Source organism: Tupaia chinensis, unplaced genomic scaffold (assembly GCF_000334495.1).
Source record: "Tupaia chinensis unplaced genomic scaffold, TupChi_1.0 Scaffold000606_1, whole genome shotgun sequence".
Classification (NCBI taxonomy): domain Eukaryota; kingdom Metazoa; phylum Chordata; class Mammalia; order Scandentia; family Tupaiidae; genus Tupaia; species Tupaia belangeri.
The window spans coordinates 1,268,624-1,284,298 of NW_006160124.1; positions in this window are offsets into that span (position 1 = coordinate 1,268,624).

A 15,675-nucleotide genomic window follows, 5' to 3' on the forward strand; every position below is an offset into this window, starting at 1 on the left:
CTCTCGGGATCTTGGGCACACATGCACATGCACCCAGTGTGAGTTTAAGCCACTGGGTCTGGGACTTGAACTGTGGTTGATTATGTGGGAGTCCAGTGACATAGCCATTATGCCAACTGCTGGTCCCTCTCTTGCCTATTTTTAAAAACCTATTTTGAATGCCAATTATTCATTCATTTACCCTTCAGATCTACATTGAGTGCTTTATGAATGGCTAGGAGTCAACTGTCAAGAGCCACTAGAAAAAGGCAATGTAGACACGGGAAAAATAATTTTAAACTAGAAGAAAGGTGATTTTATTGCCTTTGAATCATAGGAGAGGAAGAAAAAGAATTAGAGAAGTTCGTTTTGTTTTGTTCTGAGGAGATGACATATGCATTCTGTGTGAAGAGATGATGTTAGCATGGGTAAGGATCAGTTAGTAGAGGAACATGAGGAAAAGCAGAGTAATTGAAAATACTCTAATGTTTTTGGAGATCTACAAACCAGTTGGTATGAGCAAAAGGAGTGAGTCAAGGGTTAGTGAGAGCTGAAACGAGAGAGACAAGAGAGACAAGGTATATGGCATGGAGGTCCTAGAAGATAGTGTCATGGAACTGATATTCTAACTTGTAAATTATTGGGATTTCCTGAACTTTTTGGGCAAGAGGATGGCAGAATTAAATTACCAAAAGCAATAACTCCTGTACCAAAGTAGAGGAGAACAGATATATGACTGTGGGTATGCCATACAGGAGGTATTATAATAAATCGAGTGAGAGTCAGTGATATTATATAGCTAGGTGGCACTGAGGAAGAGAAAAAATCTTAAAGAAGGAAAGCTATGAGTTTGGAATGGCCATGTTGAATTTTAATTGCTTATGCAACAAAACAATAGCAATTCAAGCAAGTAGTGAGATATAGACATATAAAAAAGGTTTTCCTCAATTTTATTTTTAATCTATACGAATGATAATTGTATATATTTATGAAGTATAATATTATATTTTAATGTATATTTACAATGTGAAGTTATTAGATCAGGCTAAATAAGAATGTATCACCTTGGGACCAGCAGGTACTGTGGTGGTTAAGGCACTGGATCCACATGCCTTACTCTGCTGTTTGAGTCCCAGACCAGGTGGTCTGAAAAACATGCTGGGCCTGGGCATGTGTGTGTGTGTGTGTGTGTGTGTGTGTGTGTGTGTGTATGCCCAAAATCTCAAGAGGATGGAGGAGAAATGATTGCAGTGTGGCCATCCTATTAGGGGGTTATTTCTCATTTTCCCTCTGTGTGTCTGTGTCTCCTTCCAGCAAGTGTGTGCACCCTATGAAAAAAAAAATCCAAAGAATGCATAAATAAATTAATTAAAATGTAAATTAAAAAATCACTAAGATCATCCAGAATTTATTTTTATGAATTAATTAAATTAATTAATTATTTAAAAAATTATTTCAAGTTCTTTTGTACATTCAATCACATTATTTAGCTTGCAAAGTGAATATTTCAGTATGTGAACTTTTTTCCCCAATCCAGTTGATAAAGTTATCTTTAACAGATAATACCCCATTTCTTTGTCCCATTAATACTAAGCCCCTCTATTTTTTTCATTAATGTCTTTCCTTGGACTCTACTCCTTCACTCACCCTCTTCCCACACTATATCTGGTATTTCACAATCATTTACTGTGTTTCTAGATCCTTTGGTCATTCAATTTCAGTCACAGAGTGTGGATACTTAGTATAAATTAACTGGAGACATACAAGGTCTCTCCTTCATAGCTGGGCTTGCTTCACTCAGCAGTAAATCTTTCAGATTCATCTACTTTCTGTCAAAAGTGGGGGTCTCATTGTTTTTTTTTATGGCTGAGTAGTATTCCATAGAGTATATGTGCCACAATTTTTCAATCCATTCATCAGTTCATGGGCATTTGGATTGGTTCCATGTCTCAGCAACTGTGAATAATGCTGCAATAAACATCGATGTGCAAGCACTTTTCCAATTAAGAGTTCTTCTGGGGACCAGCAGGTGGCGTGGTGATTAAGGAGGTGTGTGTGCTCGCCAGAAAGACAGAGAGAGACAGAGAGAGAGAAAGCGAGAAATCACCCCCCAGGGGGAATGGTCATGCCGCAATCCCTTCTCCTCCATTTTACTCTCGGGATCTTAGGCATGCATGCACATGTGCCTGGCGTGAGTTTAAGCCACCAGGTCCAGGACTCGAACCGCGGTCGATTATGTGGGAGTCCAGCAACAGCCATTACGCTAACTGCTGGTCCCCTATTTGTAGATTTTTTGAGGAATCTCCAAATTGTTCTCCACAGTGGCTGGAACAATTTACATTCCCACCAGCAGTGTTAAGAGAGTTTCCCTTTCACCACACCCCCACCAGCACTTATCATTTTTTGTTTTTTTAATCTTAGTCATTCTGACTGGGGTTAGGTGGCATCTCATTGTGGTTTTGATCTACATTTCCCTTACAGTGAGAGATGTCGATCATTTTTTCACATGCCTTTTGGCTATTCCTGCATCATCCTTAAAGAGTGGTTTTTCAACTCATTCTTCCATCTTTTAATTGGATTGATCATCTTTTTTCAGGACAGCTAACTGAGTTCCTTGTGTATTCTGGTTATCAATCCTTATATGATGCACAGTTTACAAAACATTTTTCCATTCCGAGGGCTGTTGATTCACACTAATTACTGTGTCTTTTGCTGTGCAAAACTGCTTAGTCTGATGTAATCCTACTTGTCTATTTTGGGGATTATTGACTATGCTTTGGGGGTCTTATTTAAGAAGTCTTTGCCTACCCCATTGTCTCCCAGAGTTTCCCTAGAGTTTTCCAGGAACAGTTTTACAGTTTGAGATCTTAGGTTTAGATCTTTGATCCACCATGACTTGATTTTTGTCAAAGGTGACAGGTAGGGGTTCAGATTCATCTTTCTGCAAGTGGATATCCAGTTTTTTTCCACCATCATTTGCTGAAGAGGTTTTCCTTTTCTCACTGGTATCCTTTGTCAAAAATCAGTTGACTGTATTTTGGGAATTTATTTCTGGGGACTCTATTCTATTCCATTGGTCTACCTGTCTGTTTCTGTGCTAGCCAATGCCATGCTGTTTTGATTAACACAGCTTTATAGTATACTTTTTGGTCTGGGAGTGAGATGCCACCCACTCTACTCTTCTTGAGCAGGATTGCTTTGGCAATACAAAGTCTTTTATGATTCCAGACAAATTTTATTATTATCTTTTCTAGATCTGTAAAGAATGTGTCTGGTACTTTGATTGGCATTGCATTAAATATGTAGATTAATTTGGGTAGAATCGCCATTTTGATTATATTAATTCTTCCAATCCAGGAACATGGGATGTCCTTTCACTTTTTTGTGTCATTTTCAATTTATTTTTTAGCTTCTCTTAGTTTTCCTTGTGGAGGTCTTTAACTTCATTGGTTAGATTTGTTCTTAGGTATTTTATACTTTTTCTTGCTATCATAAATGGAGTTACTTTCTTCAGTTCTATCTCAGTCTTCCTGCAGGTCATTCAGAATTTAAATAATAACAATCTAAAATAAAGGTAGAAGTTCTTAACTTCTCAATCAAAGATGGTATTTACACTCTAGGATAACAGTAGCACTTGGCAGGAATAATCTGCCATAGGTCATATGGCTAGTAAGTATGAAAGTGAGATTCAAATATAACATTTTATGCTGCCAAAATGTGTGGTCTTTCCAATGTATGTATTTGCCTACTTGAGTCAGGAGATAACTCAAGAATGTTATTTTTTAACTAGAATATATTTTTAAAGATATCAAAATTCTTTGTTTTACTTTTAATTTTCTAGATGAAGTCAAATATCAGAACTAAAGGGAAAAAATCATACATTTTAATCCTAGTCCAGAATTCAAAGCCATAATATTTATTTCAAGCTGCATGACATTTTTGTCCTTTTCAATTCACAGTAGTCATTTGGTTGACCTTGAAAAGGTGACAAATCTTGTTCATTTCAGTTATTTTTACTATCCAAATGAGTAATTGGATCATGAAGGTCATATTCTTAAAAGTTTAGTGACGTATTTGAAAGGAAGATATGTAAATGATGAAGAGAGAGAGAGTTGCTTAAAAATGTGCCAGTAGTAAGAGACTTATTACTGAGTGATGATAGATTTTTGTCTGTATTTTATTAAAGTTTAAAGGACACTGACAAAGTGAAGATATGAATTTAAAAAGTCTTATCTACATATTTTATATATTTCTTGAAGTGAATAGGTGATATAGTATGATAATGTCCTGTGTGTGTGCATATGTGTGTGCATGCGTGTATGTGAAAGATAGAGGAAAAAATTAGCTTTATATTTCTCAGTGATAATTTGTTTGTCTATTCAAAAACTTCATATTCGTTACATAAAAGCATTCCTTAAAGTAGGATATGATAACAGTATCCTCAAAGCATTTACCAACTATTAAATATTCAATTTTATATAGATAAAACAACTAATTAAGGTAATCAATGAGCTCTATTAATTTAGACCTGAATGCAATCTGATAGTTTAATTTGTCTATCTGAAAAGACAAGATAGTATTAGCTTAAATACAGCAAGAAAATATTGTGTTCAAATGAGATAGTGCCAATATATTCTCTACCACCTGGTCAGGATCTGTAATATTGGGGTTTATTTTGGGCCTATAAACAAACCAACAGACACACAAAAAATACTGACTGAGGTCAGGTAGCAAGATGCAGATGAGTATAGATTTAATATTAAGTGAAATGATCCAGATTATGAAAGGCAAACACTGTGTACCCCTGCTCAATATATACCAAATGTGTGACTCTATGGCAGAAATGGAAAGATCTGAAGATATAATAGGGAGGACAAGTGTAGATACCAGAGACCATATGGGAGGGAGTGGGTGGCAGAGGGTGGGTGAGACAGGCTTGTGGAAGAAACATTTAACAGATATAAGAATGTGAAATTCTCTGTTGAAAATGATGTACATGGTAATATACTTGATTACATATTTTGAAAAACCACATTGTACACTATAGAGATGTACAATGATTGAATGTAAGTAAGAAATCATTGAAAATAAAACACTGATTGAAGAAAAAGAAAGTGACTGGAATAGTGAAATGTCACATGAAAGACCAAGAAACTCTGTTATTCAAAGTTTTGGGAATGAAGTAATATTGTCTGGCTAGCAATGACAAGACTCACTACTTCTATTTTCTAATAACTGAAGGGCTGTTATTCAGAAGAAATTATTCTTTTTCTTTATTATTCTGGAAATTCTTGGTCCAAAGGCTTATAGTAAATGAAAACCCTGGAGTTGACCAAAGGTCTACTTGTCTCCCATATTGAAACCAACTTAGACTCAGCTTTCCTAGAACATATTTAGGTGCTGAATCTTCATTGTACCTGTTTCTGCATATGTACCCCTCTTGGTATTGTCTACAGCTTTACTTTTGCAATTTGTATACTTACAAGCACACCTGACATTTTTCCCCCATTCTCACTTTCAGGTGTATTCTTGGTTGACTTTCTTTGTAGTCCTCCATGCCTTTGAACCATGTTTCTGTTCAGGAAACATGGGCCATAGCATTAGAATGATCTCTTTTTTGATCAGAACCAGCAGAAACATGTCTTTTAGATTCCTGTAGCAAAGACTTCTTAGTCACTAGAGAAGTAGTTTACTTTTCTCTATTTTAGATAAATATGATCTATAATTTTTTTGAGAGATTATTGCTATAGGGAGACAGAGAGAGACAGAGAGACAGACCGTGAGAAATCACCTCCTAGGGGAGATGGCCATGCTGCAGTACTTTCTCTTCCATTCTCATCTCATGATTTGTGGCATGCAAGCACATGTGCCTGGCATGAGTTTAAGCTGACAGGTCCAGGACTTGAACCGCAGTTGACTACATGGGAGTGAAGCAGTGTTAGCATTATGCTATGTGTTCTGTAATTTAAAGGAGAGCCTTAGGTTGAATTTATGGTTCTAAAAGCCTTAACCAAAGTCTGATATTATGTTGCCTCAAGTACTGGGCTAATAGCTTCAAATTTCTGAGATTCAGACATAATTAAACTTATAGTTGGCATCAGAAGGCATTGATCTAACTGCATTTGATAAAAGCTTATGTGATAAAATGAATAACAAATTTTGGTTTAATCATTAGACAGTCATTTGCAAATAAGAAAGAATATTAGTGTCTATATAAGTAACTGTAAAATTTAAGTTAAACCAGTATTTACTTTTGGGTAAAAATATTATTACTTAAAACTTATGCCAAAGTATATTTGCTTGGGGGCAAAGAACTTTGCTATAGTCTTAATTTTCCTTTTTTTAAATAATGGTTTGACTGACTTTTTGTTTTGTTTTGTTTTCACCAACTCAGTAAGTTTTTATTGAACAGTTTCTATATGTCAGGCACTTCTCATGAACTATCCCATTTAAACATAAGGAAAACAAATATATATTTTTATTGTCGAAGAAGACATGCATGAGAGATAGACCTCCTCAGTGAGACATCATACCCCAATCCCTTCTCCTTATCTCTCTATCCTGCTGGCATTTGGGGCACACATGCACATATACCTATCATGTTTTTTAGCCACGGGGCTGGGACTTGGACTGTGGTTGACTGTAGAGGATCTGGGCTCCCTTAACCCCTAGTCTATGTGTCTGGCCCTAAGAAAAGTATTTTGATGTAGATATAATTACCCCGTTTAACAGCTGAGGAAACTATAACTCAGAGATGCCCAAAGACACAAAGTTGGTGGTTTTACTACAGATGAAGGAACAGTCTAAAAATGTCAAGTCTTACTAAACTAGATTAAATAAACTCTGATTCTGTATCAAGGTACACACAGATTCAAGTTTAAACTTGAAGTGAACTGGAGGAGGTGGGATTATAACTCAGGCTTGCCTATGTCTAAAACCAACAGTCTTTGCATCACATCAGATAATTTTTGAAGGAGTTTAGATAGAAGAAGTAAACTAGAACTAGAACTGCATGAGTGGGTATGATTTGGATGGACAAAGATAAGGCAGAAATGTAGTAATGTTGGAAGTAGACAAGGTTCTTAATGGCCTTGATAATTTGAAGAATTTTAACTTATAATGATTATTTTTTCCTTTTTTTAGCCATTATTAATGCATATTTTCTTTTTCTGAAATAAAGCTAGGTTCAAGAACAAAAAAAAATTCTTGTCTTCTCATTCTCTGATACCCAACTGATTAATATATTTTAATTACATGAAATCATTCTGTCTTCTCTTGTGTTATTTATAAAAATGTAATACAATCTAGGGGCTGGCCGTGGCACGTGGCATGGTGGTTAAAAGTGTTGTACTCCCACATGGCCAACCGTGGTTCAAGTCCTGGACCTAGTTGAGCAAGACTTGCTTGCTCACTCCCCCACCCCTCTCTCATCAAACTGGAAAATAATAATAAATGAAGTTAAATAAAATAGTTATTTAAAAACAAGAAAAAAAAATCACTTTCACAGTTAACACAGAATTGCATGCTAATGACAGTACTGATATCTGTGATGATATTCATCAGGGCAGTTAACACCTATTAGGTGCTTTAAACTTTAGGCTATGGCATTTATTTATTTATTTTAGCTGAAATAACATGTTTTCTTTTTATTATTATCATCATAATCTTCTTTATATTACATTGGATTACATATAACTTTACAGTGTATTACATTGCTTTTTCCAAAGGGAATGGTTTGACTGACTTTTGTAATTCTAAAACTATAAACATTTGCTAAGAACAATTACTTTATTAGAATACTGTTTTTAAATAATCTAAAAAATATGTTTAAGGCTTATTTTTTTCTTCTTTAAATGAGAAAGAGAGAAAGAAAACAAGAAGATAGATACCACCCAAACAGGTTTTTTCTTTCTTTTTTTTTTTTGGAGAGGTTTTTGCTATAGGGCACATGCACTTGCCAGACAGACAGACAGAGACAGAGAGACAGAAAGCGAGAAATCACCCGCCCACCCCCACCCCCCAAACCCCAGAGGGGATGGCCACGCCACAATCCCTTCTCCTCCATTCTCCTCTAGGGTTCCTGAGCATGCATGCACATTCACTTGGCGTGAGTTTTAAGCCACCAGGTCTGGGACATGAACCGCGATCGACTACATGGGAGTCCAGTGACACAACCGTTATGCTAACTGCTGGTCCCCCAAACAGGTATTGATGCCATGTTCCATCCCTAGCTTCAACCAAGCCTAGATTGTGCACATGTGTGCACCCAGCATAGTTAAGGCAGTCTCCTGACATGATCTGCGGACCTTTGCATGTGAGTTGACCTCACAGAGTGATCTGTCACTGCTGTGCTACCATTCAGATCCCTGATCCAGTTCTTCTGCTTAAATTATAAACATTTTTCTCATTGGAAGTTTACTCATGAAAGTAACCATTTCTGACTCGATTAGCTACAATTCATCCATCCAATATAAAATGCTGTGCGATTATCTTAGAATTGAAATAATGGAAAAAATTATTTTATAGGGGAAAATAATTTTATAAGTAAAAGATACAAGATTATAATAGACTTACTTTAAAACCCCAACAGAAGATTTTTTTTCTTTTTCTTAAACTTTTGAAACAGTACAAGATTTTATTGTGTGTCAACATAAAATATCAGTCGTCATTTTATGTATACAAGGTTCACATCATCTTTTTATTTTTAAAAATATTTTGGCTTTAGGGTATGTGCACTTGTGTGTGTGTGTGTGTGTGTGTGTGTGTGAGAGAGAGAGAGAGAGAGAGAGAGAGAGAGAGAGAGAGAGAGATATTGAGAGGGAAAGTGAGAAATCACACCCCGGGGAAGATGGCCATGACACAATCCCTTTGCCTGCCTTCTCCTCCCAGGATCACGGGCACATAAACACATGTTCCTGTTGTGATTTTCAAGCCACCAGATCCAAGATTGGAACCACAGTTGCCCATGTGGGAGTCCAGAGCCATAACCGCTAAGCCATCTGCTAACCCCACGCTTCATCTTCTTAAACTAAAAAAAAATATAATAGCTATTGCTTACTCTTAGTTGCTGCTGTTGTTTTGGTTTTCTATAGGGCATATGAACTTACTGAAGAGAGACTGAGCTAAGGGGAGAGTGAGAAATCACTCCCTCCTCCCCAAGGGGATGGGCATACTGCAATCCCTTTTCTTCTATTCTCCTCTTTGGATTTTGTGGGTACACACACACATGACTGACATGTTTTTCAAGCCACCAGCTGTGGGACTCAAACAGTGAAGTTGTCCATGTGGGATCCAGTCACCTTAACTTCTATATCACCTGCCAGCCCCACTGTACTCTTTCTGATCACATAACTTGGTAAAATAAGTGATAGAACTATATATATTGTCTCTCAATATAGAGATGAAATTCTATGTCTAGAAAATATAACTTTAAATTCATATCTCTGGGATGAGCAGGTCTTCACATGAACATTTTAATAATACAAACACTTGACAAAACAGAATATATGTACAAAAAGAATTAAGTTTCAGGCTAGTGAAACTTAGCAAACTATAAACAGGATAAAAACGCAAAAAACTGAAAATCACTAGTAAAATGTACCCTAGGGGATAATACCACCACAGCAATATTTCTCAAAGATTTGGGTGATTTAATCCAGAAAAATAGAAGTCCCCCAAATGGGCTTGAATATCCATGGATTTTGATGTCTAGGGAGTGAGAAGGATGCCAATTGTACTATTTGAAAAGGACAGCAATGCCAACAAATATGGGAGTTTTACTTGATGCTTTCCATACCTTTTCTTTACTGAATTATTTTTACCCCAATTCATTTTAGTTTTAGTGGATGCCATTCACTTAGATAATAACTTGCTTTTGTCAACCATGGTTTGCTAGCCATTCGGTAAACACAGAATAAGTCCTACTGTGCTAAGCAGCTGATGGTTCCACACTATTCTTTCTGACTGAATATTATACTTGATAATGGTATTATCTTTTCAGCAGCAGCAAAACTTCTGTGACTTCTAGATGAGAACACGCGTGGTACCTAAATACCTTGATAATTTCTGAAAGCTCTGCTTTTCTTTGAATTGACCTTTTAAAACAATTAGTCCAACTTGTTGAGGAAAACAAATACTTTTTCTATTTCTGTGCAAAGAAACACCTCATTGAACTTCAAGGGAAGAGAATGAATTGACAGAGGGTTACCTGTGCTTTTGTCATCAGCTAGGACAATTGCATTCTGTTGGACACTTATGAAGTTGTGAAATAAAAATTCCTTTTAATTTTAGCAACTTACAAGTCTTTGGGGGCTAGGTGGCTTTACAATTTAAATGGATCCGTTTTTTTTTTTTTTAACACTTGGGCTTTATATTTTATTTTTCTTCATAGTTTCAGTAACTTTCTTGCTCAAACTGCAAAACTCATTTTTAGGTTTTTATTATAAAAAACTCTTCTATCATGTGAGTCTATATCTGTTCACCTTGATACATTCACAATTACATTCATAGTCGAGTCAACTAGAAACAAAAGAGAGCCCAAAATCTTCAAGCTCAGATTTTAAGTGACAAAACACATTTTAAGGCCTAGCCATATATATTAACCATCTAGATGATTCAGAAATTCCCGAACAATTTGTCTGTGTTCCTTTTCAATACTGTGCTCATATTGTTTAGTATATCAATTAGCTCCTCTAAATTATTATTCCTTAAGACATCTTATAATTGTCAGCCCAGTTAAATCATTAGAAAAATGTGTGATGTCAGGGAATTTGAAGTTTATTTCTGAAATCATATAATACATTCTCTGGCATGTGTTTCACTATCATTCAGCTATGCTTTTCCCCAGTTAAATGTCCATAGATTTTATAAAGTTAGTGTGAATTATTAGCATAAAGCTGAATATGTCAAAGATTAAAGATATGATAAGTATTTAGTATTGTTGAATTTTGAAAGGAAGCTTCAATTTTCTATTACCTAAATTTGTACAAATACATGTTTATGATTTTCTATAAAGAGAACCTACAATGACATTCTATCACAAGTCAAAGAAAGCTATGTACGAATTCAGGACCAGGAGTTAGCGCAATGGCTATGTAGCTGGACTCCCATGTGGTTGATCATGATTCGAGTCCCAGACCTGGTGGCTTAAAATCATACCAGGTGTGTATGCGTGCATGTCCAATATCCCAAGAAGAGAATGGAGAAGGGATTACAGTGTGGCCATCCCCCCCTTGGGGGTGATTTCTCACTTTCTGTCTGTCTGTCTCTGTTTTTCTGGTGAGCGCATGTGCCTTATAGAAAAAAACCTCTAAGGAAAAAAAAAAAACTATGTATAAATTGAAGACTCATCATAAAGTTAAGCTGAACTGAAATAGTTTTGCCACAAATACTGTTCAAATTGATCAGCTAACTTTTCACAGCTAGTTATCAATATTTGATTGTATTGATTTTTAATTATGGATACAAAACTGCAATCCCTCTGGAAACAAACAAAATTTGTGTATAAGAACTTCTCCTTATGTAATATAAAAATACTTTTCTCTAATCAGCCTGGGGGTTTATTGAGGGTTTAGCAACTTTAGCATAATGTCCTATTATGTTATTGTGTAAATATTGTTGTGTTGTCTTGACACAGAAGACCAAGTCTAACAATATCGTTGTTGATAAGAACAGGCACCTGTCCATAAAAATGTAATTCTGTTTTCCAAAATTATGTCATCATACCTGTATACTAAATCCCAGCCATGAGCAAATATATCCTACCCTTGCTGACTTCCTTAATCCCAGCTCTTGGCAATGCTCCACAAGATCCTCTGTGGTTAGAACTAATGGAAGGACAATGAATTCTCTTTCTCATTATTGTTATCCTGTCTGTACCATCACTTTCTCTTCTACAGTCAACTTAATATGCAAGACATTCATTGTTCCAAGTGGGTTATTATTAATTGATTATCTTTAACGTCATATAGATCAATAGAGCAGTCTTCATAATTTTCCTTTACTAAATTACAATTTCTCTTCAGCTTCCAGGAGAAGAGATTTGTATTTTATTATCATGAAAGTGACAGTGATTCAATACACACTACCTGTCATCTGCTTTTGGTCTTTCAAAAAACTATTCAGTTAAGAAGCACCTGCCCCTTTTCTATTTCTTCATCAGGGCAAAAAGTTGATTTATTAAATCCCTTGTACATCAACTTTAGTCACCGTTTTCCACCTTAACTCATATAGAGTGACACAGAAATGACTTGGACATGTCTTAGAAATTAAACTAGTCAAGTCATTAGAGACAAAAGGAAGCCCAAACACTTACATTTTAAACCATATTTTAGAAATTGTCTTTAGAAAGCCCTCCTTATTGTTCAAAAACTACATTGATTACGAGCTTAGATAAAAAATTATAACTTCATTTTGAATAAGTTTTTCCACCTTATCTCATATAGAGTGACTCAGAAATGACTTGGACATGGCTTAAAAATTAAGCTAGTCAAGTCATTAGAGACAAAAAGAAGCCCAAACACTTATGTTTTAAATCATATTTTAGAAATTGTGTTTAGAAAGCACTCCTTATTGTTCAAAAACTACCTTGATTACTGAGTCTAGATAAAAAATGATAACTTCATTTTGAATAAGATTTATTATAAAGTTTGCAGTTATTCTTAGTTCTAATTTTAGTTTCCAGAATAAAACTTTTCTTTCATTTTGAAATCATACTGACGTTTTTCAGACCCTAAAATCTTCATGTATTATAGATTAAATTTTGCACAATTTCTGCCCCCTCTCAACACTTAAGATTTTAATTAAAGATTTCAAAGAGTCTTGATAGATGGCTTTGTTCTTCCCCTTTCTTAGGGAGAAACATGTATTTTGGATTTTCTGTGCTTACCACGGTCCATACATCTGTATTTTTTATCAGTAGAGGCAAGCCGCGGAATGAATTTAAAGCATCAGACCGTGTGCCCTATTTATATTATTATGTTCTGAACTATTATCATAATTCTGGGCCTCATTCCATTTTCTCAGTCCCCAAAGAGGGTTGGAGATAGAAAAAAGAAATAAGGAAGACTGATCACCATGGATTATCATTTCTTTTTAAATTTCAAAGTGCAAGTTCACAATTTTATTTGTCTCTTTTTTACACTGAGTTGTTTCTCACAGTCCCTTGGGAAATTTAAAATGTTAAATCTGCTTTCTGAAAACACAATGGACTGGAAAAGAAAACAGGGACAAATTGCAAGGACTTGATAATAAACAACAACAACAAAAAGTCAAGTAAATTCTTTCCTTTTAAGCAAATCCACTTGAGATTGAAAGTTGACTGATTGATGATAATATTGAAATCATATTGATTCCTAACACAGTAACAAATTAAAGAATGAAAATAAATCACTAAAAATGTGAAATTCAGAACAATACACTATTTCATGGATTTTGAAAACTAGCTTTTTGACAAAAAGACTAGTTATTAGACAGAAAAGAAAAGAACAAAAATTTAAACACCTATTAAATTACCTCAATAGCTATCTACTATTTTTTAATTTATATATTTTGGAGACAATCTTAACAATGATTAACATAGTATATGATACTTTACAAAACAAATTTTATTCTAATCTATTTAAATTATACACTTCTATCTGTGTGAAAAGTTTCTCTATTTTTTTCATGTTTTCTTAGTAAAATTAAAAAAAAGTTAGCTTTTTTTATTAGGAAAAAATTAATCATGCCTAAATATCAAGGAAGCTTCCTACCCAAAATGAAAAATGCTATTTCTTTACGATATATAGGCTATTCTAGATTACTCTGAGCATTTCATTATTAAAAACTACAATATTTTGTCATTTTATTAATTTACTGTTTATGTGCTCAGTATAATCTCTCATACATCTCAAACTGGTGGAATTGCATCAACATGGTTGACTTGGAATTATCTGACCAGTCTGAACAGTACATATATCAAAACTGCTGCAGTGTTAGGAATAGTAAGAACTTCAGTTAGTGATCTGACACACCCTTCAAGGCAAGTGGATTGTTCTGAGCTCTGTTTCTAGCTTGTGGCCCAATATTAAGGCAGCATGTATTATAAAATTTGAAAGCCAACAGAAATAAATGAGTGGTCTTCATTTTCTCAGAAGCAACCATGATAAGATAAACATTTCTGATTTTTTCAATGGGTTCATGTAGACACCTGTCAGTGTAGTAAAACTAATAATAATAATAATAATGATACCACTGCAGACTAATTGAAATTTGATGTTGTCTTTGTAAATATAAGCCTATGAGCTTTTATTTTTATATTTATTTGTATTTTTAAGAGATAATTTTGCTATAGAGCACGTGTGCTTGCCAGAAAGAGACAGAGAGACAGAAAGTGAGAAATCACCCCCTATGGAGGATGGCCACACCTCAACCCCTTCTTCTCCATTCTCCTCTCAGGATTTTGGACACACACACATGAGCCCCTGACATGAGTTTTAAACTACTGGGTCCAGGAGTTGAACCACAGTTGACTACATGGGCGTCCAGCAATGTAACCATTATGCCATCTGCAGCTTCCAGTTTATGAGATTTTCAATTATATATAAATGTATCAACTGGCTAGCATGTACTAAAAGATGGATGGTGATTAATCTTCCTAGTAGACTCTCTTGGTAAGTAAACTAAGTCAGAGATTATATGTCATAGTGATAAAGAGCCTGAGGATCAAAGTCAATTAGAACACAAACATGGATAGCCCAATCTACAGCTCCCTGGCTATGGCAATGAGAGAACCTACCTCAGTGAATCATGAGCAATAAATGAGATAATGAATATTTTTGATTTTACATGGTGTCAAACCCTCAGTAAGGGTTCCATGTTTGTTTTTTTGAGAAAAGATAGCTACTAAACCTTTGATGCTCATCCCATCAAGATGTGAGGTATAGTTCGCTCCCCTTTAATCCAGGCTACCTTGCTTGTGACTTCTCTGACCAATAGATTATGACTGAAGTGATATTTTGCTGGTTTGTGCTCAATATTTTGGAAAAGTGGCAGCTTCCCTAATTTCTTAGAGCCCTGCACTACCAAAAGAGAATTCCAAGTACCTTCTGAAGACAGAGGTACAATGGAGGGGCACTGAAGGGCCATATATGTGAGTGAAGAAGTCATATTACGCATATATCTAAGTTGAAAATGTATAATTATACAGCTGTGGACTTTATCTTGTAATGATGTTAGAGCTCTCCAAATGAAACATCCAAATGAGTCAAGTAATTTCATATGATCATAAATAATTTTTGTATTAAGCCATTACATTTATAGGAGTTGTGGTTGAGACACAAAAACAGATCATCAGAACATTTTGTTATTATTACTATGGGTAGAATAATGGAAAAATTGATGTAACTCTTCATTGTTATTTTATTATATGTATATGTTCAGGGGACTTAGCAGTGAATAAAGCAAAATAGCTGTCCTCATGAAAGTTGCAGTCTAGTTAGGGCAGAAAAACACTAGAAATTTCAGGTATTAAGTGCTCTGTGAAGGAGAGAGTGGTTTTCACTATAATTTAGTGTTTATTTTATGCTTGTACAGAAACTCAGGGTACAATATAAAAACAAAATTTCAAGGGTAAAACAAGAATTCATGAATTCTATAAGTGGCTTATTTGTAGGAAAAGAAAAAGAGAGAGAGAGAAAAATGAAAAAATTAAAGAAA